This window comes from Phyllobates terribilis, unplaced genomic scaffold (genome assembly GCF_046119375.1).
Source record: "Phyllobates terribilis strain yellow unplaced genomic scaffold, ASM4611937v1 Scaffold_40__1_contigs__length_11209783, whole genome shotgun sequence".
NCBI lineage: Eukaryota > Metazoa > Chordata > Amphibia > Anura > Dendrobatidae > Phyllobates > Phyllobates terribilis.
In genome coordinates, this window is record NW_027362800.1 from 9,581,266 (window position 1) to 9,601,952 (window position 20,687).

The 20,687-nt window shown below is 45.3% G+C and overlaps 16 non-coding genes across 16 annotated transcripts; all 16 read right to left on the minus strand.

Moving 5' to 3' along the window:
* Positions 1–83: 83 nt before the first annotated feature.
* Positions 84–274, minus strand: LOC141190259 (U2 spliceosomal RNA). The gene has a single exon (XR_012264288.1). It is a non-coding gene; the product is annotated as a U2 spliceosomal RNA (small nuclear RNA).
* A 1,119-nt stretch (positions 275–1,393) lies between these two features.
* LOC141190260 (U2 spliceosomal RNA) lies at positions 1,394–1,584 on the minus strand. The gene has a single exon (XR_012264289.1). It is a non-coding gene; the product is annotated as a U2 spliceosomal RNA (small nuclear RNA).
* Positions 1,585–2,705: 1,121 nt separating this feature from the next.
* LOC141190262 (U2 spliceosomal RNA) lies at positions 2,706–2,896 on the minus strand. Its single transcript, XR_012264291.1, has one exon. It is a non-coding gene; the product is annotated as a U2 spliceosomal RNA (small nuclear RNA).
* A 1,118-nt stretch (positions 2,897–4,014) lies between these two features.
* On the minus strand, positions 4,015–4,205 carry LOC141190263 (U2 spliceosomal RNA). Its single transcript, XR_012264292.1, has one exon. It is a non-coding gene; the product is annotated as a U2 spliceosomal RNA (small nuclear RNA).
* Positions 4,206–5,328: 1,123 nt separating this feature from the next.
* Positions 5,329–5,519, minus strand: LOC141191195 (U2 spliceosomal RNA). The gene has a single exon (XR_012265194.1). It is a non-coding gene; the product is annotated as a U2 spliceosomal RNA (small nuclear RNA).
* A 1,121-nt stretch (positions 5,520–6,640) lies between these two features.
* Positions 6,641–6,831, minus strand: LOC141190264 (U2 spliceosomal RNA). The gene has a single exon (XR_012264293.1). It is a non-coding gene; the product is annotated as a U2 spliceosomal RNA (small nuclear RNA).
* A 1,120-nt stretch (positions 6,832–7,951) lies between these two features.
* Positions 7,952–8,142, minus strand: LOC141190265 (U2 spliceosomal RNA). The gene has a single exon (XR_012264294.1). It is a non-coding gene; the product is annotated as a U2 spliceosomal RNA (small nuclear RNA).
* A 1,122-nt stretch (positions 8,143–9,264) lies between these two features.
* Positions 9,265–9,455, minus strand: LOC141184762 (U2 spliceosomal RNA). Its single transcript, XR_012259486.1, has one exon. It is a non-coding gene; the product is annotated as a U2 spliceosomal RNA (small nuclear RNA).
* Positions 9,456–10,577: 1,122 nt separating this feature from the next.
* On the minus strand, positions 10,578–10,768 carry LOC141190266 (U2 spliceosomal RNA). The gene has a single exon (XR_012264295.1). It is a non-coding gene; the product is annotated as a U2 spliceosomal RNA (small nuclear RNA).
* A 1,120-nt stretch (positions 10,769–11,888) lies between these two features.
* LOC141190267 (U2 spliceosomal RNA) lies at positions 11,889–12,079 on the minus strand. The gene has a single exon (XR_012264296.1). It is a non-coding gene; the product is annotated as a U2 spliceosomal RNA (small nuclear RNA).
* A 1,121-nt stretch (positions 12,080–13,200) lies between these two features.
* On the minus strand, positions 13,201–13,391 carry LOC141190268 (U2 spliceosomal RNA). The gene has a single exon (XR_012264297.1). It is a non-coding gene; the product is annotated as a U2 spliceosomal RNA (small nuclear RNA).
* A 1,121-nt stretch (positions 13,392–14,512) lies between these two features.
* LOC141190270 (U2 spliceosomal RNA) lies at positions 14,513–14,703 on the minus strand. The gene has a single exon (XR_012264298.1). It is a non-coding gene; the product is annotated as a U2 spliceosomal RNA (small nuclear RNA).
* A 1,121-nt stretch (positions 14,704–15,824) lies between these two features.
* On the minus strand, positions 15,825–16,015 carry LOC141190271 (U2 spliceosomal RNA). The gene has a single exon (XR_012264299.1). It is a non-coding gene; the product is annotated as a U2 spliceosomal RNA (small nuclear RNA).
* Positions 16,016–17,137: 1,122 nt separating this feature from the next.
* Positions 17,138–17,328, minus strand: LOC141190272 (U2 spliceosomal RNA). Its single transcript, XR_012264300.1, has one exon. It is a non-coding gene; the product is annotated as a U2 spliceosomal RNA (small nuclear RNA).
* Positions 17,329–18,448: 1,120 nt separating this feature from the next.
* LOC141190274 (U2 spliceosomal RNA) lies at positions 18,449–18,639 on the minus strand. Its single transcript, XR_012264302.1, has one exon. It is a non-coding gene; the product is annotated as a U2 spliceosomal RNA (small nuclear RNA).
* A 1,121-nt stretch (positions 18,640–19,760) lies between these two features.
* LOC141190275 (U2 spliceosomal RNA) lies at positions 19,761–19,951 on the minus strand. Its single transcript, XR_012264303.1, has one exon. It is a non-coding gene; the product is annotated as a U2 spliceosomal RNA (small nuclear RNA).
* Positions 19,952–20,687: the final 736 nt, after the last annotated feature.

Here is a 20,687-nt window from a genome sequence, read left to right on the forward strand (position 1 = left end):
TCCATCCCAAAATCCGACAAACAAGCAAAATGAACAAAAAGCATTGAATTCAATTCTTTCTGATTTTAGAAACTGCATTAAAGAAGGGGTGCACCGGTCCTGGAGATACTGCAATACCAGGTCAATGCGTGGAGTGGACAGAGCAAGCTCTTTTTCCATCTCCCTGTTCTAAAAATCCATTTAATATATGGTCCCCAGATAGGGGACGTATCAGATATTAAACTGATAAGAACAGATACTACACTTGATCTTAGCCAAAAGGCCGAGAAGCGATAACCAGAATTGGTTTCCGACTACGGTGCCACCCAAGGATTCTGAAAAGTCCATTTGTGGAGATGGCCACCTGGACTCCCGTTAAGAAGACATGCTGTCAACCTCTAGATCCCTCACATGCCTGCACTTTTCGGCTTGCTGCTGCTGCAATCCACGCGTTTTAGATCTGCATAACTCCACCTCTTTTAGCACAGTACCCTCAACCCCCGGCTGTTCCCACCCGCCTCAACACCGTTGGAAGGGAGGAGAACCAATTAAGGCGGGGGGGGGTAGAACGAGCAGCTGTCTACCCTTAGCAGGAGGGTTGCTGATTAATTACCTCTCCTGCTGCTGCTGCTGCTGGCTGTCCAGCAGCAGACTGAAGGTGGCTGCTGCTGTGCGCAGGTATATAAAGGCTCAGAGCCTATTATGACACGCGCAGCCAGCGTTCCATTGCCACATTCCGTCTACTGCAGGCGGGATACCTGGATGGCTGAATGTCACTGAGAAGCTCACAGAGACCGCCATAAGCAACAGTTTAAAAGAATGCCACAGACTAATCAACCAAACTTTTTGGGTTGGTTTCTCTTTTATAGTCTGCAGGCATTAAATGAAAGAAGTCAGTGTTCCAGCAGAGGGAGACAACGTTTCAGAAAAGGCATTGTAGCAAACCAAAAAAGAAATTTTAAGCGCAGCAGAGTAACCAGCTCACATACCTGTTAGCTCAGGTGAGTTTAAAAGGCTGCTGTTGATAACAAGGGCATTTGCTAAATAGATGGTGTGTGTGCAACAATATACTGAAAGGTCATTTATATTGTGCAGCTTATCTCACCACCTGTAGTTATTTAGGTGAAAGCTCCAAAATGCTTGCCTAATATGTCTGTTTATCCAAAAGGAAGTATAGAGGGAGAGCTAGATAGATAGCATTGCATTACATTACATTACATGGCAATGCAATGCACAGTTGCTGAAGTTGAACCAAAATGAGCTTGTCATCTGGCTTCTGCAACTTTTAACATGAAAAATCCAATGAGGAGAAGAAAAGCAAAGCCAAAGAGTCCATCCCAAAATCCGACAAACAAGCAAAATGAACAAAAAGCATTGAATTCAATTCTTTCTGATTTTAGAAACTGCATTATAGAAGGGGTGCACCGGTCCTGGAGATACTGCAATACCAGGTCAATGCGTGGAGTGGACAGAGCAAGCTCTTTTTCCATCTCCCTGTTCTAAAAATCCATTTAATATATGGTCCCCAGATAGGGGACGTATCAGATATTAAACTGATAAGAACAGATACTACACTTGATCTTAGCCAAAAGGCCGAGAAGCGATAACCAGAATTGGTTTCCGACTACGGTGCCACCCAAGGATTCTGAAAAGTCCATTTGTGGAGATGGCCACCTGGACTCCCGTTAAGAAGACATGCTGTCAACCTCTAGATCCCTCACATGCCTGCACTTTTCGGCTTGCTGCTGCTGCAATCCACGCGTTTTAGATCTGCATAACTCCACCTCTTTTAGCACAGTACCCTCAACCCCCGGCTGTTCCCACCCGCCTCAACACCGTTGGAAGGGAGGAGAACCAATTAAGGCGGGGGGGGGGGTGGAACGAGCAGCTGTCTACCCTTAGCAGGAGGGTTGCTGATTAATTACCTCTCCTGCTGCTGCTGCTGCTGGCTGTCCAGCAGCAGACTGAAGGTGGCTGCTGCTGTGCGCAGGTATATAAAGGCTCAGAGCCTATTATGACACGCGCAGCCAGCGTTCCATTGCCACATTCCGTCTACTGCAGGCGGGATACCTGGATGGCTGAATGTCACTGAGAAGCTCACAGAGACCGCCATAAGCAACAGTTTAAAAGAATGCCACAGACTAATCAACCAAACTTTTTGGGTTGGTTTCTCTTTTATAGTCTGCAGGCATTAAATGAAAGAAGTCAGTGTTCCAGCAGAGGGAGACAACGTTTCAGAAAAGGCATTGTAGCAAACCAAAAAAGAAATTTTAAGCGCAGCAGAGTAACCAGCTCACATACCTGTTAGCTCAGGTGAGTTTAAAAGGCTGCTGTTGATAACAAGGGCATTTGCTAAATAGATGGTGTGTGTGCAACAATATACTGAAAGGTCAATTATATTGTGCAGCTTATCTCACCACCTGTAGTTATTTAGGTGAAAGCTCCAAAATGCTTGCCTAATATGTCTGTTTATCCAAAAGGAAGTATAGAGGGAGAGCTAGATAGATAGCATTGCATTACATTACATTACATGGCAATGCAATGCACAGTTGCTGAAGTTGAACCAAAATGAGCTTGTCATCTGGCTTCTGCAACTTTTAACATGAAAAATCCAATGAGGAGAAGAAAAGCAAAGCCAAAGAGTCCATCCCAAAATCCGACAAACAAGCAAAATGAACAAAAAGCATTGAATTCAATTCTTTCTGATTTTAGAAACTGCATTAAAGAAGGGGTGCACCGGTCCTGGAGATACTGCAATACCAGGTCAATGCGTGGAGTGGACAGAGCAAGCTCTTTTTCCATCTCCCTGTTCTAAAAATCCATTTAATATATGGTCCCCAGATAGGGGACGTATCAGATATTAAACTGATAAGAACAGATACTACACTTGATCTTAGCCAAAAGGCCGAGAAGCGATAACCAGAATTGGTTTCCGACTACGGTGCCACCCAAGGATTCTGAAAAGTCCATTTGTGGAGATGGCCACCTGGACTCCCGTTAAGAAGACATGCTGTCAACCTCTAGATCCCTCACATGCCTGCACTTTTCGGCTTGCTGCTGGTGCAATCCACGCGTTTTAGATCTGCATAACTCCACCTCTTTTAGCACAGTACCCTCAACCCCCGGCTGTTCCCACCCGCCTCAACACCGTTGGAAGGGAGGAGAACCAATTAAGGCGGGGGGGGTGGAACGAGCAGCTGTCTACCCTTAGCAGGAGGGTTGCTGATTAATTACCTCTCCTGCTGCTGCTGCTGCTGGCTGTCCAGCAGCAGACTGAAGGTGGCTGCTGCTGTGCGCAGGTATATAAAGGCTCAGAGCCTATTATGACACGCGCAGCCAGCGTTCCATTGCCACATTCCGTCTACTGCAGGCGGGATACCTGGATGGCTGAATGTCACTGAGAAGCTCACAGAGACCGCCATAAGCAACAGTTTAAAAGAATGCCACAGACTAATCAACCAAACTTTTTGGGTTGGTTTCTCTTTTATAGTCTGCAGGCATTAAATGAAAGAAGTCAGTGTTCCAGCAGAGGGAGACAACGTTTCAGAAAAGGCATTGTAGCAAACCAAAAAAGAAATTTTAAGCGCAGCAGAGTAACCAGCTCACATACCTGTTAGCTCAGGTGAGTTTAAAAGGCTGCTGTTGATAACAAGGGCATTTGCTAAATAGATGGTGTGTGTGCAACAATATACTGAAAGGTCAATTATATTGTGCAGCTTATCTCACCACCTGTAGTTATTTAGGTGAAAGCTCCAAAATGCTTGCCTAATATGTCTGTTTATCCAAAAGGAAGTATAGAGGGAGAGCTAGATAGATAGCATTGCATTACATTACATTACATGGCAATGCAATGCACAGTTGCTGAAGTTGAACCAAAATGAGCTTGTCATCTGGCTTCTGCAACTTTTAACATGAAAAATCCAATGAGGAGAAGAAAAGCAAAGCCAAAGAGTCCATCCCAAAATCCGACAAACAAGCAAAATGAACAAAAAGCATTGAATTCAATTCTTTCTGATTTTAGAAACTGCATTAAAGAAGGGGTGCACCGGTCCTGGAGATACTGCAATACCAGGTCAATGCGTGGAGTGGACAGAGCAAGCTCTTTTTCCATCTCCCTGTTCTAAAAATCCATTTAATATATGGTCCCCAGATAGGGGACGTATCAGATATTAAACTGATAAGAACAGATACTACACTTGATCTTAGCCAAAAGGCCGAGAAGCGATAACCAGAATTGGTTTCCGACTACGGTGCCACCCAAGGATTCTGAAAAGTCCATTTGTGAAGATGGCCACCTGGACTCCCGTTAAGAAGACATGCTGTCAACCTCTAGATCCCTCACATGCCTGCACTTTTCGGCTTGCTGCTGCTGCAATCCACGCGTTTTAGATCTGCATAACTCCACCTCTTTTAGCACAGTACCCTCAACCCCCGGCTGTTCCCACCCGCCTCAACACCGTTGGAAGGGAGGAGAACCAATTAAGGCGGGGGGGGGGGGGTGGAACGAGCAGCTGTCTACCCTTAGCAGGAGGGTTGCTGATTAATTACCTCTCCTGCTGCTGCTGCTGCTGGCTGTCCAGCAGCAGACTGAAGGTGGCTGCTGCTGTGCGCAGGTATATAAAGGCTCAGAGCCTATTATGACACGCGCAGCCAGCGTTCCATTGCCACATTCCGTCTACTGCAGGCGGGATACCTGGATGGCTGAATGTCACTGAGAAGCTCACAGAGACCGCCATAAGCAACAGTTTAAAAGAATGCCACAGACTAATCAACCAAACTTTTTGGGTTGGTTTCTCTTTTATAGTCTGCAGGCATTAAATGAAAGAAGTCAGTGTTCCAGCAGAGGGAGACAACGTTTCAGAAAAGGCATTGTAGCAAACCAAAAAAGAAATTTTAAGCGCAGCAGAGTAACCAGCTCACATACCTGTTAGCTCAGGTGAGTTTAAAAGGCTGCTGTTGATAACAAGGGCATTTGCTAAATAGATGGTGTGTGTGCAACAATATACTGAAAGGTCAATTATATTGTGCAGCTTATCTCACCACCTGTAGTTATTTAGGTGAAAGCTCCAAAATGCTTGCCTAATATGTCTGTTTATCCAAAAGGAAGTATAGAGGGAGAGCTAGATAGATAGCATTGCATTACATTACATTACATGGCAATGCAATGCACAGTTGCTGAAGTTGAACCAAAATGAGCTTGTCATCTGGCTTCTGCAACTTTTAACATGAAAAATCCAATGAGGAGAAGAAAAGCAAAGCCAAAGAGTCCATCCCAAAATCCGACAAACAAGCAAAATGAACAAAAAGCATTGAATTCAATTCTTTCTGATTTTAGAAACTGCATTAAAGAATGGGTGCACCGGTCCTGGAGATACTGCAATACCAGGTCAATGCGTGGAGTGGACAGAGCAAGCTCTTTTTCCATCTCCCTGTTCTAAAAATCCATTTAATATATGGTCCCCAGATAGGGGACGTATCAGATATTAAACTGATAAGAACAGATACTACACTTGATCTTAGCCAAAAGGCCGAGAAGCGATAACCAGAATTGGTTTCCGGCTACGGTGCCACCCAAGGATTCTGAAAAGTCCATTTGTGGAGATGGCCACCTGGACTCCCGTTAAGAAGACATGCTGTCAACCTCTAGATCCCTCACATGCCTGCACTTTTCGGCTTGCTGCTGCTGCAATCCACGCGTTTTAGATCTGCATAACTCCACCTCTTTTAGCACAGTACCCTCAACCCCCGGCTGTTCCCACCCGCCTCAACACCGTTGGAAGGGAGGAGAACCAATTAAGGCGGGGGGGGGGGTGGAACGAGCAGCTGTCTACCCTTAGCAGGAGGGTTGCTGATTAATTACCTCTCCTGCTGCTGCTGCTGCTGGCTGTCCAGCAGCAGACTGAAGGTGGCTGCTGCTGTGCGCAGGTATATAAAGGCTCAGAGCCTATTATGACACGCGCAGCCAGCGTTCCATTGCCACATTCCGTCTACTGCAGGCGGGATACCTGGATGGCTGAATGTCACTGAGAAGCTCACAGAGACCGCCATAAGCAACAGTTTAAAAGAATGCCACAGACTAATCAACCAAACTTTTTGGGTTGGTTTCTCTTTTATAGTCTGCAGGCATTAAATGAAAGAAGTCAGTGTTCCAGCAGAGGGAGACAACGTTTCAGAAAAGGCATTGTAGCAAACCAAAAAAGAAATTTTAAGCGCAGCAGAGTAACCAGCTCACATACCTGTTAGCTCAGGTGAGTTTAAAAGGCTGCTGTTGATAACAAGGGCATTTGCTAAATAGATGGTGTGTGTGCAACAATATACTGAAAGGTCAATTATATTGTGCAGCTTATCTCACCACCTGTAGTTATTTAGGTGAAAGCTCCAAAATGCTTGCCTAATATGTCTGTTTATCCAAAAGGAAGTATAGAGGGAGAGCTAGATAGATAGCATTGCATTACATTACATTACATGGCAATGCAATGCACAGTTGCTGAAGTTGAACCAAAATGAGCTTGTCATCTGGCTTCTGCAACTTTTAACATGAAAAATCCAATGAGGAGAAGAAAAGCAAAGCCAAAGAGTCCATCCCAAAATCCGACAAACAAGCAAAATGAACAAAAAGCATTGAATTCAATTCTTTCTGATTTTAGAAACTGCATTAAAGAAGGGGTGCACCGGTCCTGGAGATACTGCAATACCAGGTCAATGCGTGGAGTGGACAGAGCAAGCTCTTTTTCCATCTCCCTGTTCTAAAAATCCATTTAATATATGGTCCCCAGATAGGGGACGTATCAGATATTAAACTGATAAGAACAGATACTACACTTGATCTTAGCCAAAAGGCCGAGAAGCGATAACCAGAATTGGTTTCCGACTACGGTGCCACCCAAGGATTCTGAAAAGTCCATTTGTGGAGATGGCCACCTGGACTCCCGTTAAGAAGACATGCTGTCAACCTCTAGATCCCTCACATGCCTGCACTTTTCGGCTTGCTGCTGGTGCAATCCACGCGTTTTAGATCTGCATAACTCCACCTCTTTTAGCACAGTACCCTCAACCCCCGGCTGTTCCCACCCGCCTCAACACCGTTGGAAGGGAGGAGAACCAATTAAGGCGGGGGGGGGGTGGAACGAGCAGCTGTCTACCCTTAGCAGGAGGGTTGCTGATTAATTACCTCTCCTGCTGCTGCTGCTGCTGGCTGTCCAGCAGCAGACTGAAGGTGGCTGCTGCTGTGCGCAGGTATATAAAGGCTCAGAGCCTATTATGACACGCGCAGCCAGCGTTCCATTGCCACATTCCGTCTACTGCAGGCGGGATACCTGGATGGCTGAATGTCACTGAGAAGCTCACAGAGACCGCCATAAGCAACAGTTTAAAAGAATGCCACAGACTAATCAACCAAACTTTTTGGGTTGGTTTCTCTTTTATAGTCTGCAGGCATTAAATGAAAGAAGTCAGTGTTCCAGCAGAGGGAGACAACGTTTCAGAAAAGGCATTGTAGCAAACCAAAAAAGAAATTTTAAGCGCAGCAGAGTAACCAGCTCACATACCTGTTAGCTCAGGTGAGTTTAAAAGGCTGCTGTTGATAACAAGGGCATTTGCTAAATAGATGGTGTGTGTGCAACAATATACTGAAAGGTCAATTATATTGTGCAGCTTATCTCACCACCTGTAGTTATTTAGGTGAAAGCTCCAAAATGCTTGCCTAATATGTCTGTTTATCCAAAAGGAAGTATAGAGGGAGAGCTAGATAGATAGCATTGCATTACATTACATTGCATGGCAATGCAATGCACAGTTGCTGAAGTTGAACCAAAATGAGCTTGTCATCTGGCTTCTGCAACTTTTAACATGAAAAATCCAATGAGGAGAAGAAAAGCAAAGCCAAAGAGTCCATCCCAAAATCCGACAAACAAGCAAAATGAACAAAAAGCATTGAATTCAATTCTTTCTGATTTTAGAAACTGCATTAAAGAAGGGGTGCACCGGTCCTGGAGATACTGCAATACCAGGTCAATGCGTGGAGTGGACAGAGCAAGCTCTTTTTCCATCTCCCTGTTCTAAAAATCCATTTAATATATGGTCCCCAGATAGGGGACGTATCAGATATTAAACTGATAAGAACAGATACTACACTTGATCTTAGCCAAAAGGCCGAGAAGCGATAACCAGAATTGGTTTCCGACTACGGTGCCACCCAAGGATTCTGAAAAGTCCATTTGTGAAGATGGCCACCTGGACTCCCGTTAAGAAGACATGCTGTCAACCTCTAGATCCCTCACATGCCTGCACTTTTCGGCTTGCTGCTGCTGCAATCCACGCGTTTTAGATCTGCATAACTCCACCTCTTTTAGCACAGTACCCTCAACCCCCGGCTGTTCCCACCCGCCTCAACACCGTTGGAAGGGAGGAGAACCAATTAAGGCGGGGGGGGGGGGTGTAACGAGCAGCTGTCTACCCTTAGCAGGAGGGTTGCTGATTAATTACCTCTCCTGCTGCTGCTGCTGCTGGCTGTCCAGCAGCAGACTGAAGGTGGCTGCTGCTGTGCGCAGGTATATAAAGGCTCAGAGCCTATTATGACACGCGCAGCCAGCGTTCCATTGCCACATTCCGTCTACTGCAGGCGGGATACCTGGATGGCTGAATGTCACTGAGAAGCTCACAGAGACCGCCATAAGCAACAGTTTAAAAGAATGCCACAGACTAATCAACCAAACTTTTTGGGTTGGTTTCTCTTTTATAGTCTGCAGGCATTAAATGAAAGAAGTCAGTGTTCCAGCAGAGGGAGACAACGTTTCAGAAAAGGCATTGTAGCAAACCAAAAAAGAAATTTTAAGCGCAGCAGAGTAACCAGCTCACATACCTGTTAGCTCAGGTGAGTTTAAAAGGCTGCTGTTGATAACAAGGGCATTTGCTAAATAGATGGTGTGTGTGCAACAATATACTGAAAGGTCAATTATATTGTGCAGCTTATCTCACCACCTGTAGTTATTTAGGTGAAAGCTCCAAAATGCTTGCCTAATATGTCTGTTTATCCAAAAGGAAGTATAGAGGGAGAGCTAGATAGATAGCATTGCATTACATTACATTACATGGCAATGCAATGCACAGTTGCTGAAGTTGAACCAAAATGAGCTTGTCATCTGGCTTCTGCAACTTTTAACATGAAAAATCCAATGAGGAGAAGAAAAGCAAAGCCAAAGAGTCCATCCCAAAATCCGACAAACAAGCAAAATGAACAAAAAGCATTGAATTCAATTCTTTCTGATTTTAGAAACTGCATTAAAGAAGGGGTGCACCGGTCCTGGAGATACTGCAATACCAGGTCAATGCGTGGAGTGGACAGAGCAAGCTCTTTTTCCATTTCCCTGTTCTAAAAATCCATTTAATATATGGTCCCCAGATAGGGGACGTATCAGATATTAAACTGATAAGAACAGATACTACACTTGATCTTAGCCAAAAGGCCGAGAAGCGATAACCAGAATTGGTTTCCGACTACGGTGCCACCCAAGGATTCTGAAAAGTCCATTTGTGGAGATGGCCACCTGGACTCCCGTTAAGAAGACATGCTGTCAACCTCTAGATCCCTCACATGCCTGCACTTTTCGGCTTGCTGCTGCTGCAATCCACGCGTTTTAGATCTGCATAACTCCACCTCTTTGAGCACAGTACCCTCAACCCCCGGCTGTTCCCACCCGCCTCAACACCGTTGGAAGGGAGGAGAACCAATTAAGGCGGGGGGGGGGGGTGGAACGAGCAGCTGTCTACCCTTAGCAGGAGGGTTGCTGATTAATTACCTCTCCTGCTGCTGCTGCTGCTGGCTGTCCAGCAGCAGACTGAAGGTGGCTGCTGCTGTGCGCAGGTATATAAAAGCTCAGAGCCTATTATGACACGCGCAGCCAGCGTTCCATTGCCACATTCCGTCTACTGCAGGCGGGATACCTGGATGGCTGAATGTCACTGAGAAGCTCACAGAGACCGCCATAAGCAACAGTTTAAAAGAATGCCACAGACTAATCAACCAAACTTTTTGGGTTGGTTTCTCTTTTATAGTCTGCAGGCATTAAATGAAAGAAGTCAGTGTTCCAGCAGAGGGAGACAACGTTTCAGAAAAGGCATTGTAGCAAACCAAAAAAGAAATTTTAAGCGCAGCAGAGTAACCAGCTCACATACCTGTTAGCTCAGGTGAGTTTAAAAGGCTGCTGTTGATAACAAGGGCATTTGCTAAATAGATGGTGTGTGTGCAACAATATACTGAAAGGTCAATTATATTGTGCAGCTTATCTCACCACCTGTAGTTATTTAGGTGAAAGCTCCAAAATGCTTGCCTAATATGTCTGTTTATCCAAAAGGAAGTATAGAGGGAGAGCTAGATAGATAGCATTGCATTACATTACATTACATGGCAATGCAATGCACAGTTGCTGAAGTTGAACCAAAATGAGCTTGTCATCTGGCTTCTGCAACTTTTAACATGAAAAATCCAATGAGGAGAAGAAAAGCAAAGCCAAAGAGTCCATCCCAAAATCCGACAAACAAGCAAAATGAACAAAAAGCATTGAATTCAATTCTTTCTGATTTTAGAAACTGCATTAAAGAAGGGGTGCACCGGTCCTGGAGATACTGCAATACCAGGTCAATGCGTGGAGTGGACAGAGCAAGCTCTTTTTCCATCTCCCTGTTCTAAAAATCCATTTAATATATGGTCCCCAGATAGGGGACGTATCAGATATTAAACTGATAAGAACAGATACTACACTTGATCTTAGCCAAAAGGCCGAGAAGCGATAACCAGAATTGGTTTCCGACTACGGTGCCACCCAAGGATTCTGAAAAGTCCATTTGTGGAGATGGCCACCTGGACTCCCGTTAAGAAGACATGCTGTCAACCTCTAGATCCCTCACATGCCTGCACTTTTCGGCTTGCTGCTGCTGCAATCCACGCGTTTTAGATCTGCATAACTCCACCTCTTTTAGCACAGTACCCTCAACCCCCGGCTGTTCCCACCCGCCTCAACACCGTTGGAAGGGAGGAGAACCAATTAAGGCGGGGGGGGGGTGGAACGAGCAGCTGTCTACCCTTAGCAGGAGGGTTGCTGATTAATTACCTCTCCTGCTGCTGCTGCTGCTGGCTGTCCAGCAGCAGACTGAAGGTGGCTGCTGCTGTGCGCAGGTATATAAAGGCTCAGAGCCTATTATGACACGCGCAGCCAGCGTTCCATTGCCACATTCCGTCTACTGCAGGCGGGATACCTGGATGGCTGAATGTCACTGAGAAGCTCACAGAGACCGCCATAAGCAACAGTTTAAAAGAATGCCACAGACTAATCAACCAAACTTTTTGGGTTGGTTTCTCTTTTATAGTCTGCAGGCATTAAATGAAAGAAGTCAGTGTTCCAGCAGAGGGAGACAACGTTTCAGAAAAGGCATTGTAGCAAACCAAAAAAGAAATTTTAAGCGCAGCAGAGTAACCAGCTCACATACCTGTTAGCTCAGGTGAGTTTAAAAGGCTGCTGTTGATAACAAGGGCATTTGCTAAATAGATGGTGTGTGTGCAACAATATACTGAAAGGTCAATTATATTGTGCAGCTTATCTCACCACCTGTAGTTATTTAGGTGAAAGCTCCAAAATGCTTGCCTAATATGTCTGTTTATCCAAAAGGAAGTATAGAGGGAGAGCTAGATAGATAGCATTGCATTACATTACATTACATGGCAATGCAATGCACAGTTGCTGAAGTTGAACCAAAATGAGCTTGTCATCTGGCTTCTGCAACTTTTAACATGAAAAATCCAATGAGGAGAAGAAAAGCAAAGCCAAAGAGTCCATCCCAAAATCCGACAAACAAGCAAAATGAACAAAAAGCATTGAATTCAATTCTTTCTGATTTTAGAAACTGCATTAAAGAAGGGGTGCACCGGTCCTGGAGATACTGCAATACCAGGTCAATGCGTGGAGTGGACAGAGCAAGCTCTTTTTCCATCTCCCTGTTCTAAAAATCCATTTAATATATGGTCCCCAGATAGGGGACGTATCAGATATTAAACTGATAAGAACAGATACTACACTTGATCTTAGCCAAAAGGCCGAGAAGCGATAACCAGAATTGGTTTCCGACTACGGTGCCACCCAAGGATTCTGAAAAGTCCATTTGTGGAGATGGCCACCTGGACTCCCGTTAAGAAGACATGCTGTCAACCTCTAGATCCCTCACATGCCTGCACTTTTCGGCTTGCTGCTGCTGCAATCCACGCGTTTTAGATCTTCATAACTCCACCTCTTTTAGCACAGTACCCTCAACCCCCGGCTGTTCCCACCCGCCTCAACACCGTTGGAAGGGAGGAGAACCAATTAAGGCGGGGGGGGGGGTGGAACGAGCAGCTGTCTACCCTTAGCAGGAGGGTTGCTGATTAATTACCTCTCCTGCTGCTGCTGCTGCTGGCTGTCCAGCAGCAGACTGAAGGTGGCTGCTGCTGTGCGCAGGTATATAAAGGCTCAGAGCCTATTATGACACGCGCAGCCAGCGTTCCATTGCCACATTCCGTCTACTGCAGGCGGGATACCTGGATGGCTGAATGTCAATGAGAAGCTCACAGAGACCGCCATAAGCAACAGTTTAAAAGAATGCCACAGACTAATCAACCAAACTTTTTGGGTTGGTTTCTCTTTTATAGTCTGCAGGCATTAAATGAAAGAAGTCAGTGTTCCAGCAGAGGGAGACAACGTTTCAGAAAAGGCATTGTAGCAAACCAAAAAAGAAATTTTAAGCGCAGCAGAGTAACCAGCTCACATACCTGTTAGCTCAGGTGAGTTTAAAAGGCTGCTGTTGATAACAAGGGCATTTGCTAAATAGATGGTGTGTGTGCAACAATATACTGAAAGGTCAATTATATTGTGCAGCTTATCTCACCACCTGTAGTTATTTAGGTGAAAGCTCCAAAATGCTTGCCTAATATGTCTGTTTATCCAAAAGGAAGTATAGAGGGAGAGCTAGATAGATAGCATTGCATTACATTACATTACATGGCAATGCAATGCACAGTTGCTGAAGTTGAACCAAAATGAGCTTGTCATCTGGCTTCTGCAACTTTTAACATGAAAAATCCAATGAGGAGAAGAAAAGCAAAGCCAAAGAGTCCATCCCAAAATCCGACAAACAAGCAAAATGAACAAAAAGCATTGAATTCAATTCTTTCTGATTTTAGAAACTGCATTAAAGAAGGGGTGCACCGGTCCTGGAGATACTGCAATACCAGGTCAATGCGTGGAGTGGACAGAGCAAGCTCTTTTTCCATCTCCCTGTTCTAAAAATCCATTTAATATATGGTCCCCAGATAGGGGACGTATCAGATATTAAACTGATAAGAACAGATACTACACTTGATCTTAGCCAAAAGGCCGAGAAGCGATAACCAGAATTGGTTTCCGACTACGGTGCCACCCAAGGATTCTGAAAAGTCCATTTGTGGAGATGGCCTCCTGGACTCCCGTTAAGAAGACATGCTGTCAACCTCTAGATCCCTCACATGCCTGCACTTTTCGGCTTGCTGCTGCTGCAATCCACGCGTTTTAGATCTGCATAACTCCACCTCTTTTAGCACAGTACCCTCAACCCCCGGCTGTTCCCACCCGCCTCAACACCGTTGGAAGGGAGGAGAACCAATTAAGGCGGGGGGGGGGGTGGAACGAGCAGCTGTCTACCCTTAGCAGGAGGGTTGCTGATTAATTTCCTCTCCTGCTGCTGCTGCTGCTGGCTGTCCAGCAGCAGACTGAAGGTGGCTGCTGCTGTGCGCAGGTATATAAAGGCTCAGAGCCTATTATGACACGCGCAGCCAGCGTTCCATTGCCACATTCCGTCTACTGCAGGCGGGATACCTGGATGGCTGAATGTCACTGAGAAGCTCACAGAGACCGCCATAAGCAACAGTTTAAAAGAATGCCACAGACTAATCAACCAAACTTTTTGGGTTGGTTTCTCTTTTATAGTCTGCAGGCATTAAATGAAAGAAGTCAGTGTTCCAGCAGAGGGAGACAACGTTTCAGAAAAGGCATTGTAGCAAACCAAAAAAGAAATTTTAAGCGCAGCAGAGTAACCAGCTCACATACCTGTTAGCTCAGCTGAGTTTAAAAGGCTGCTGTTGATAACAAGGGCATTTGCTAAATAGATGGTGTGTGTGCAACAATATACTGAAAGGTCAATTATATTGTGCAGCTTATCTCACCACCTGTAGTTATTTAGGTGAAAGCTCCAAAATGCTTGCCTAATATGTCTGTTTATCCAAAAGGAAGTATAGAGGGAGAGCTAGATAGATAGCATTGCATTACATTACATTACATGGCAATGCAATGCACAGTTGCTGAAGTTGAACCAAAATGAGCTTGTCATCTGGCTTCTGCAACTTTTAACATGAAAAATCCAATGAGGAGAAGAAAAGCAAAGCCAAAGAGTCCATCCCAAAATCCGACAAACAAGCAAAATGAACAAAAAGCATTGAATTCAATTCTTTCTGATTTTAGAAACTGCATTAAAGAAGGGGTGCACCGGTCCTGGAGATACTGCAATACCAGGTCAATGCGTGGAGTGGACAGAGCAAGCTCTTTTTCCATCTCCCTGTTCTAAAAATCCATTTAATATATGGTCCCCAGATAGGGGACGTATCAGATATTAAACTGATAAGAACAGATACTACACTTGATCTTAGCCAAAAGGCCGAGAAGCGATAACCAGAATTGGTTTCCGACTACGGTGCCACCCAAGGATTCTGAAAAGTCCATTTGTGGAGATGGCCTCCTGGACTCCCGTTAAGAAGACATGCTGTCAACCTCTAGATCCCTCACATGCCTGCACTTTTCGGCTTGCTGCTGCTGCAATCCACGCGTTTTAGATCTGCATAACTCCACCTCTTTTAGCACAGTACCCTCAACCCCCGGCTGTTCCCACCCGCCTCAACACCGTTGGAAGGGAGGAGAACCAATTAAGGCGGGGGGGGGGGTGGAACGAGCAGCTGTCTACCCTTAGCAGGAGGGTTGCTGATTAATTTCCTCTCCTGCTGCTGCTGCTGCTGGCTGTCCAGCAGCAGACTGAAGGTGGCTGCTGCTGTGCGCAGGTATATAAAGGCTCAGAGCCTATTATGACACGCGCAGCCAGCGTTCCATTGCCACATTCCGTCTACTGCAGGCGGGATACCTGGATGGCTGAATGTCACTGAGAAGCTCACAGAGACCGCCATAAGCAACAGTTTAAAAGAATGCCACAGACTAATCAACCAAACTTTTTGGGTTGGTTTCTCTTTTATAGTCTGCAGGCATTAAATGAAAGAAGTCAGTGTTCCAGCAGAGGGAGACAACGTTTCAGAAAAGGCATTGTAGCAAACCAAAAAAGAAATTTTAAGCGCAGCAGAGTAACCAGCTCACATACCTGTTAGCTCAGCTGAGTTTAAAAGGCTGCTGTTGATAACAAGGGCATTTGCTAAATAGATGGTGTGTGTGCAACAATATACTGAAAGGTCAATTATATTGTGCAGCTTATCTCACCACCTGTAGTTATTTAGGTGAAAGCTCCAAAATGCTTGCCTAATATGTCTGTTTATCCAAAAGGAAGTATAGAGGGAGAGCTAGATAGATAGCATTGCATTACATTACATTACATGGCAATGCAATGCACAGTTGCTGAAGTTGAACCAAAATGAGCTTGTCATCTGGCTTCTGCAACTTTTAACATGAAAAATCCAATGAGGAGAAGAAAAGCAAAGCCAAAGAGTCCATCCCAAAATCCGACAAACAAGCAAAATGAACAAAAAGCATTGAATTCAATTCTTTCTGATTTTAGAAACTGCAATAAAGAAGGGGTGCACCGGTCCTGGAGATACTGCAATACCAGGTCAATGCGTGGAGTGGACAGAGCAAGCTCTTTTTCCATCTCCCTGTTCTAAAAATCCATTTAATATATGGTCCCCAGATAGGGGACGTATCAGATATTAAACTGATAAGAACAGATACTACACTTGATCTTAGCCAAAAGGCCGAGAAGCGATAACCAGAATTGGTTTCCGACTACGGTGCCACCCAAGGATTCTGAAAAGTCCATTTGTGGAGATGGCCACCTGGACTCCCGTTAAGAAGACATGCTGTCAACCTCTAGATCCCTCACATGCCTGCACTTTTCGGCTTGCTGCTGCTGCAATCCACGCGTTTTAGATCTGCATAACTCCACCTCTTTTAGCACAGTACCCTCAACCCCCGGCTGTTCCCACCCGCCTCAACACCGTTGGAAGGGAGGAGAACCAATTAAGGCGGGGGGGGGGGGTGGAACGAGCAGCTGTCTACCCTTAGCAGGAGGGTTGCTGATTAATTACCTCTCCTGCTGCTGCTGCTGCTGGCTGTCCAGCAGCAGACTGAAGGTGGCTGCTGCTGTGCGCAGGTATATAAAGGCTCAGAGCCTATTATGACACGCGCAGCCAGCGTTCCATTGCCACATTCCGTCTACTGCAGGCGGGATACCTGGATGGCTGAATGTCACTGAGAAGCTCACAGAGACCGCCATAAGCAACAGTTTAAAAGAATGCCACAGACTAATCAACCAAACTTTTTGGGTTGGTTTCTCTTTTATAGTCTGCAGGCATTAAATGAAAGAAGTCAGTGTTCCAACAGAGGGAGACAACGTTTCAGAAAAGGCATTGTAGCAAACCAAAAAAGAAATTTTAAGCGCAGCAGAGTAACCAGCTCACATACCTGTTAGCTCAGGTGAGTTTAAAAGGCTGGTGTTGATAACAAGGGCATTTGCTAAATAGATGGTCTGTGTGCAACAATATACTGAAAGGTCAATTATATTGTGCAGCTTATCTCACCACCTGTAGTTATTTAGGTGAAAGCTCCAAAATGCTTGCCTAATATGTCTGTTTATCCAAAAGGAAGTATAGAGGGAGAGCTAGATAGATAGCATTGCATTACATTACATTACATGGCAATGCAATGCACAGTTGCTGAAGTTGAACCAAAATGAGCTTGTCATCTGGCTTCTGCAACTTTTAACATGAAAAATCCAATGAGGAGAAGAAAAGCAAAGCCAAAGAGTCCATCCCAAAATCCGACAAACAAGCAAAATGAACAAAAAGCATTGAATTCAATTCTTTCTGATTTTAGAAACTGCATTAAAGAAGGGGTGCACCGGTCCTGGAGATACTGCAATACCAGGTCAATGCGTGGAGTGGACAGAGCAAGCTCTTTTTCCATCTCCCTGTTCTAAAAATCCATTTAATATATGGTCCCCAGATAGGGGACGTATCAGATATTAAACTGATAAGAACAGATACTACACTTGATCTTAGCCAAAAGGCCGAGAAGCGATAACCAGAATTGGTTTCCGACTACGGTGCCACCCAAGGATTCTGAAAAGTCCATTTGTGGAGATGGCCACCTGGACTCCCGTTAAGAAGACATGCTGTCAACCTCTAGATCCCTCACATGCCTGCACTTTTCGGCTTGCTGCTGCTGCAATCCACGCGTTTTAGATCTGCATAACTCCACCTCTTTTAGCACAGTACCCTCAACCCCCGGCTGTTCCCACCCGCCTCAACACCGTTGGAAGGGAGGAGAACCAATTAAGGCGGGGGGGGGGTGGAACGAGCAGCTGTCTACCCTTAGCAGGAGGGTTGCTGATTAATTACCTCTCCTGCTGCTGCTGCTGCTGGCTGTCCAGCAGCAGACTGAAGGTGGCTGCTGCTGTGCGCAGGTATATAAAGGCTCAGAGCCTATTATGACACGCGCAGCCAGCGTTCCATTGCCACATTCCGTCTACTGCAGGCGGGATACCTGGATGGCTGAATGTCACTGAGAAGCTCACAGAGACCGCCATAAGCAACAGTTTAAAAGAATGCCACAGACTAATCAACCAAACTTTTTGGGTTGGTTTCTCTTTTATAGTCTGCAGGCATTAAATGAAAGAAGTCAGTGTTCCAGCAGAGGGAGACAACGTTTCAGAAAAGGCATTGTAGCAAACCAAAAAAGAAATTTTAAGCGCAGCAGAGTAACCAGCTCACATACCTGTTAGCTCAGGTGAGTTTAAAAGGCTGCTGTTGATAACAAGGGCATTTGCTAAATAGATGGTGTGTGTGCAACAATATACTGAAAGGTCAATTATATTGTGCAGCTTATCTCACCACCTGTAGTTATTTAGGTGAAAGCTCCAAAATGCTTGCCTAATATGTCTGTTTATCCAAAAGGAAGTATAGAGGGAGAGCTAGATAGATAGCATTGCATTACATTACATTACATGGCAATGCAATGCACAGTTGCTGAAGTTGAACCAAAATGAGCTTGTCATCTGGCTTCTGCAACTTTTAACATGAAAAATCCAATGAGGAGAAGAAAAGCAAAGCCAAAGAGTCCATCCCAAAATCCGACAAACAAGCAAAATGAACAAAAAGCATTGAATTCAATTCTTTCTGATTTTAGAAACTGCATTAAAGAAGGGGTGCACCGGTCCTGGAGATACTGCAATACCAGGTCAATGCGTGGAGTGGACAGAGCAAGCTCTTTTTCCATCTCCCTGTTCTAAAAATCCATTTAATATATGGTCCCCAGATAGGGGACGTATCAGATATTAAACTGATAAGAACAGATACTACACTTGATCTTAGCCAAAAGGCCGAGAAGCGATAACCAGAATTGGTTTCCGACTACGGTGCCACCCAAGGATTCTGAAAAGTCCATTTGTGGAGATGGCCACCTGGACTCCCGTTAAGAAGACATGCTGTCAACCTCTAGATCCCTCACATGCCTGCACTTTTCGGCTTGCTGCTGCTGCAATCCACGCGTTTTAGATCTGCATAACTCCACCTCTTTTAGCACAGTACCCTCAACCCCCGGCTGTTCCCACCCGCCTCAACACCGTTGGAAGGGAGGAGAACCAATTAAGGCGGGGGGGGGGGTGGAACGAGCAGCTGTCTACCCTTAGCAGGAGGGTTGCTGATTAATTACCTCTCCTGCTGCTGCTGCTGCTGGCTGTCCAGCAGCAGACTGAAGGTGGCTGCTGCTGTGCGCAGGTATATAAAGGCTCAGAGCCTATTATGACACGCGCAGCCAGCGTTCCATTGCCACATTCCGTCTACTGCAGGCGGGATACCTGGATGGCTGAATGTCACTGAGAAGCTCACAGAGACCGCCATAAGCAACAGTTTAAAAGAATGCCACAGACTAATCAACCAAACTTTTTGGGTTGGTTTCTCTTTTATAGTCTGCAGGCATTAAATGAAAGAAGTCAGTGTTCCAGCAGAGGGAGACAACGTTTCAGAAAAGGCATTGTAGCAAACCAAAAAAGAAATTTTAAGCGCAGCAGAGTAACCAGCTCACATACCTGTTAGCTCAGGTGAGTTTAAAAGGCTGCTGTTGATAACAAGGGCATTTGCTAAATAGATGGTGTGTGTGCAACAATATACTGAAAGGTCAATTATATTGTGCAGCTTATCTCACCACCTGTAGTTATTTAGGTGAAAGCTCCAATATGCTTGCCTAATATGTCTGTTTATCCAAAAGGAAGTATAGAGGGAGAGCTAGATAGATAGCATTGCATTACATTACATTACATGGCAATGCAATGCACAGTTGCTGAAGTTGAACCAAAATGAGCTTGTCATCTGGCTTCTGCAACTTTTAACATGAAAAATCCAATGAGGAGAAGAAAAGCAAAGCCAAAGAGTCCATCCCAAAATCCGACAAACAAGCAAAATGAACAAAAAGCATTGAATTCAATTCTTTCTGATTTTAGAAACTGCATTAAAGAAGGGGTGCACCGGTCCTGGAGATACTGCAATACCAGGTCAATGCGTGGAGTGGACAGAGCAAGCTCTTTTTCCATCTCCCTGTTCTAAAAATCCATTTAATATATGGTCCCCAGATAGGGGACGTATCAGATATTAAACTGATAAGAACAGATACTACACTTGATCTTAGCCAAAAGGCCGAGAAGCGATAACCAGAATTGGTTTCCGACTACGGTGCCACCCAAGGATTCTGAAAAGTCCATTTGTGGAGATGGCCACCTGGACTCCCGTTAAGAAGACATGCTGTCAACCTCTAGATCCCTCACATGCCTGCACTTTTCGGCTTGCTGCTGCTGCAATCCACGCGTTTTAGATCTGCATAACTCCACCTCTTTTAGCACAGTACCCTCAACCCCCGGCTGTTCCCACCCGCCTCAACACCGTTGGAAGGGAGGAGAACCAATTAAGGCGGGGGGGGGGGGGGTGGAACGAGCAGCTGTCTACCCTTAGCAGGAGGGTTGCTGATTAATTACCTCTCCTGCTGCTGCTGCTGCTGGCTGTCCAGCAGCAGACTGAAGGTGGCTGCTGCTGTGCGCAGGTATATAAAGGCTCAGAGCCTATTATGACACGCGCAGCCAGCGTTCCATTGCCACATTCCGTCTACTGCAGGCGGGATACCTGGATGGCTGAATGTCACTGAGAAGCTCACAGAGACCGCCATAAGCAACAGTTTAAAAGAATGCCACAGACTAATCAACCAAACTTTTTGGGTTGGTTCCTCTTTTATAGTCTGCAGGCATTAAATGAAAGAAGTCAGTGTTCCAGCAGAGGGAGACAACGTTTCAGAAAAGGCATTGTAGCAAACCAAAAAAGAAATTTTAAGCGCAGCAGAGTAACCAGCTCACATACCTGTTAGCTCAGGTGAGTTTAAAAGGCTGCTGTTGAT